The sequence below is a fragment of the Hemiscyllium ocellatum genome, unplaced genomic scaffold, assembly GCF_020745735.1.
Source record: "Hemiscyllium ocellatum isolate sHemOce1 unplaced genomic scaffold, sHemOce1.pat.X.cur. scaffold_1687_pat_ctg1, whole genome shotgun sequence".
In the NCBI taxonomy this organism is placed as follows: domain Eukaryota; kingdom Metazoa; phylum Chordata; class Chondrichthyes; order Orectolobiformes; family Hemiscylliidae; genus Hemiscyllium; species Hemiscyllium ocellatum.
Genome location: NW_026867849.1, coordinates 85,001 through 90,000, shown reverse-complemented (window position 1 = coordinate 90,000; position 5,000 = coordinate 85,001).

The following is a 5,000-nucleotide window of genomic DNA, read 5'->3' as shown; positions in this document are numbered from 1 at the left end:
CTTCCAAATCGGGTAGCTCAGCCGGATTTGACCCGGCGGTTCTACCGACTGTCACGCCTTCGAGGGGGGACTGTTGTCTAAGTTCAGGCCGAATTTGGTGAATTTCCTAAGTCGGGAAGTGGTCCAACGGGTTTGGGAGTGAACCTAACTGCTCATACCAACTTTGAGGCTTTGGGGCCGGGTAGCACAGTCGGATTTGACCCGGCGGTTCTGCCGAATGCCTGGCCTTCGAGGGGGGCCTGCCCTCTGAGTTCAGGCCGAATTTGGTGATTTTCCTAAGTCGGGAAGTGGTCCAAACGGGGATGGGAGTGAACCTGACAGCTCATACCGACTTTGGGGCTTCCAAGCCGGGTAGCTCAACCGGATTTGATCCGGCGATTCTGCCGACTTCCACGCCTTCGAGCGGGGACTCTCCTCTAAGTTCAGGCCGAATTTGGTGAATTTCCTAAGTCGGGAAGTGGTCCAAACGGGGATGGGAGTGAACCTAACTGCTCATACCAACTTTGAGGCTTTGGGGCCGGGTAGCACAGTCGGATTTGACCCGGCGGTTCTGCCGAATGCCTGGCCTTCGAGGGGGGCCTGCCCTCTGAGTTCAGGCCGAATTTGGTGATTTTCCTAAGTCGGGAAGTGGTCCAAACGGGGATGGGAGTGAACCTGACAGCTCATACCGACTTTGGGGCTTCCAAGCCGGGTAGCTCAACCGGATTTGATCCGGCGGTTCTAGCGACTGCCACGGCTTCGAGGGGGGACTGTTGTCTAAGTTCAGGCCGAATTTGGTGAATTTCCCGAGTCGGGAAGTGGTCCAAACGGGGATGGGAGTGAACCTGACAGCTCTTACCGACATTGAGGCTTCGGGGCCGGTAGCTCAGTCGGATTTGACCCGGCGATTCTGCCGACTTCCACGCCTTCGAGCGGGGACTCTCCTCTAAGTTCAGGCCGAATTTGGTGAATTTCCTAAGTCGGGAAGTGGTCCAAACGGGGATGGGAGTGAACCTGACAGCTCTTACCGACTTTGGGGCTTCCAAGCCGGGTAGCTCAACCGGATTTGATCCGGCGGTTCTAGCGACTGTCACGCCTTCGAGGGGGGACTGTTGTATAAGTTCAGGCCGAATTTGGTGAATTTCCCGAGTCGGGAAGTGGTCCAAACGGGGATGGGAGTGAACCTGACAGCTCTTACCGACTTTGGGGCTTCCAAGCCGGGTAGCTCAACCGGATTTGATCCGGCGGTTCTGCCGACTGTCACGCCTTCGAGGGGGGACTGTTGTATAAGTTCAGGCCGAATTTGGTGAATTTCCCGAGTCGGGAAGTGGTCCAAACGGGGATGGGAGTGAACCTGACAGCTCTTACCGACTTTGAGGCTTCGGGGCCGGGTAGCTCAGCCGGATTTGATCCGGCGGTTCTGCCGACTGTCACGCCTTCGAGGGGGGACTGTCCTCTGAGTTCAGGCCGAATTTGGTGAATTTCCCGAGTCGGGAAGTGGTCCAAACGGGGATGGGAGTGAACCTGACAGCTCATACCGACTTTGAGGCTTCCAAGCCGGGTAGCTCAGCCGGATTTGACCCGGCGATTCTGCCGACTTCCACGCCTTCGAGGGGGGACTGCCCTCTGAGTTCAGGCCGAATTTGGTGCATTTCCCGAGTCGGGAAGTGGTCTCTGTCACAACGGGGGCAAGTGTCTGAAGAGGTAAAGTGAGTAACCAGCACAGCTTAGGGAAGGGTTCCAAAGTTCTCAACAATGTGAATTCGGTTACCAGGAAAGCTTAGGAAAGTTGCCTGACTGTCCCAAACGAATGAACTGCAAAACTTAGGGAACATGCCCGAAGATGCTTAAAAGTGTGAAATCAGTAAGCAGGAAAGCATAGGAAAGTGCCTGAAAGTGCTAAATGAGTAACATGAAAAACGTAGAAAAATGCCCGAAAATGTTTAAAAGTGTGAACTCAGTAACCAGCAAAACTTAGTAAAACGTTGGAAAAGCAGAAATGAGTAACCAGAAAAACTTAGAAAAATGTTTGAAAATGAGAAATGAGTAACCAAAAAACTTAGAAAAATGTTTGAAAATGAGAAATGAGTAACCAAGAAAACTTAGAAAATGCCCAAAAAGAAGAAATCAGTAACCAGAAAAACTTAGAAAAATGTTTGAAAATGAGAAATGAGTAACCAGAAAAACTTAGAAAAATGTTTGAAAATGAGAAATGAGTAACCAAGAAAACTTAGAAAAATGCCCAAAAAGAAGAAATCAGTAACCAGAAAAACTTAGAAAAATGTTTGAAAATGAGAAATGAGTAACCAAGAAAACTTAGAAAAATGTTTGAAAATGAGAAATGAGTAACCAAGAAAACTTAGAAAAATGCCCAAAAAGAAGAAATCAGTAACCAGAAAAACTTAGAAAAATGTTTGAAAATGAGAAATGAGTAACCAAGAAAACTTAGAAAAATGCCCAAAAAGAAGAAATCAGTAACCAGAAAAACTTAGAAAAATGTTTGAAAATGAGAAATGAGTAACCAAGAAAACTTAGAAAAATGCCCAAAAAGAAGAAATCAGTAACCAGAAAAACTTAGAAAAATGTTTGAAAATGAGAAATGAGTAACCAGAAAAACTTAGAAAAATGTTTGAAAATGAGAAATGAGTAACCAAGAAAACTTAGAAAAATGCCCAAAAAGAAGAAATCAGTAACCAGAAAAACTTAGAAAAATGTTTGAAAATGAGAAATGAGTAACCAAGAAAACTTAGAAAAATGCCCGAAAAGAAGAAATCAGTAACCAGAAAAACTTAGAAAATTTTCGGCCAAGTGTGAAAAATATTCTAAGTGTCAGCGGAGGAAAATGCCGAAGCATCGGGAAAGATTCAAAAACTCATGCCGAACATGAGTTCCGAAGTGCCGGAGGAACTGGGCGAATTGAGCCCGGCGGTTGGCCAGATGTCGTTTTGAGTCTGCAGCCCGAAAACTTTAACTTTGTCTGCCGCGGAAGTCTGGACCGGGAAAAATCCAAACGGTTTTGCCGGGTTCGAGTTCCAGAGCGAAGCAGTCGAATTTGAAATTCAGACCCATTCAGTGCCACTTGACATTGTGACACAGTGAGGTTGGCGGGGTACCCGGAGATTTCTGGGAACACGATTTTTAGAACAAAATGGCGGCGCGGGACCACTTTGAAAGGCATCCGAAAAACGGTTCCGCGGGCAGAGCACTTGAATGACAGGCCTGTGTGCATGCCCAAGAGCTCTCGGAAGTCTAATTTTTGACACTTTGTCAAATTTTCGACAGACTTACCCAACTCTTGCTGCCTGTTCTAAGAATCAGTCAGAGGCCTGTGCGGCGGTCTCTTGACACTTTGGAGGGCGGGCAAACCCCACGTTGACTCCGGCCGTCCCTCCAAAAGGCACTTGCTATTGGGGGAAAGGATTGCAAGTAGCCTGGTTCCCGTGGGAGCGGCCAGGAAGGGTGCAGGCTGGCCCTTGCCTGAGCATTCCCAAAACCCTCTTCCGCTGAGAGCAGACCTCGCACGCCGCACTACCGGCTCTGGGAGTGGTTGGCCGCTATTGTACATAGTCCGGTCCTTCCTCTGCCACCCGGCAAGTGCGATGGCTCTGCCGCCCTGCGGTGCTCGTCACCCAGGTTTGGGGAACACGATACTTAGAACATGTTGGCGGCTCGGGACCTGCAGGCGAAAGGGGCCCCGTGGTGCTGAGCACATCGACCTCGGGTCTCAGTGCAAGCCGGAGAGTTCGCGGAAGTCTTAAAAGATTTTGACATCTGCTCAAATCTTTGACAGGCTTGCCTGACTCTTTCCGTCCGTTCTAAGAATCAGTCGGAGGCCGGGGCGGGGACGGTCTCTTGACACACGGAGGGTTGGCTTCCCTCCTCAGGTGTTTGTGTCGAAAATGAAGGCGAGAGATGCAAGCGTCCTGGTTCCCCTGGGTGCTGCCAGCAAGGGTGCAGGCTGACCCTTGCCTGAGCACTCCCAAAAGCCTCTTAAGCTGAGAGCAGGCGCCGCACTACCGGCTCTGGGAGTCGTTGGCCGCTATTGTACATAGTCCGGTCCTTCCTCTGCCACCCGGCAAGTGCGATGGCTCTGCCTCCCTGCGGTGCTCGTCACCCAGGTTTGGGGAACACGATACTTAGAACATGTTGGCGGCTCGGGACCTGCAGGCGAAGGGGGCCCCGTGGTGCTGAGCACATCGACCTCGCGTCTCAGTGCAAGCCGGAGAGTTCGCGGAAGTCTTAACAGGCTTGCCTGACTCTTTCCGTCCGTTCTAAGAATCAGTCGGAGGCCGGGGCGGGGACGGTCTCTTGACACACGGAGGGTTGGCTTCCCTCCTCAGGCGTTTGTGTCGAAAATGAAGGCGAGAGATGCAAGCGTCCTGGTTCCCCTGGGTGCTGCCAGCAAGGGTGCAGGCTGACCCTTGCCTGAGCACTCCCAAAAGCCTCTTAGGCTGAGAGCAGGCGCCGCACTACCGGCTCTGGGAGTCGTTGGCCGCTATTGTACATAGTCCGGTCCTTCCTCTGCCACCCGGCAAGTGCGATGGCTCTGCCTCCCTGCGGTGCCCGTCACCCAGGTTTGGAGAACACGATACTTAGAACATGTTGGCGGCTCGGGACCTGCAGGCGAAAGGGGCCCCGTGGTGCTGAGCACATCGACCTCGCGTCTCAGTGCAAGCCGGAGAGTTCGCGGAAGTCTTAACAGGCTTGCCTGACTCTTTCCGTCCGTTCTAAGAATCAGTCGGAGGCCGGGGCGGGGACGGTCTCTTGACACACGGAGGGTTGGCTTCCCTCCTCAGGCGTTTGTGTCGAAAATGAAGGCGAGAGATGCAAGCGTCCTGGTTCCCCTGGGTGCTGCCAGCAAGGGTGCAGGCTGACCCTTGCCTGAGCACTCCCAGAAGCCTCTTAGGCTGAGAGCAGACGCCGCACTACCGGCTCTGGGAGTCGTTGGCCGCTATTGTACATAGTCCGGTCCTTCCTCTGCCACCCGGCAAGTGCGATGGCTCTGCCTCCCTGCGGTGCCC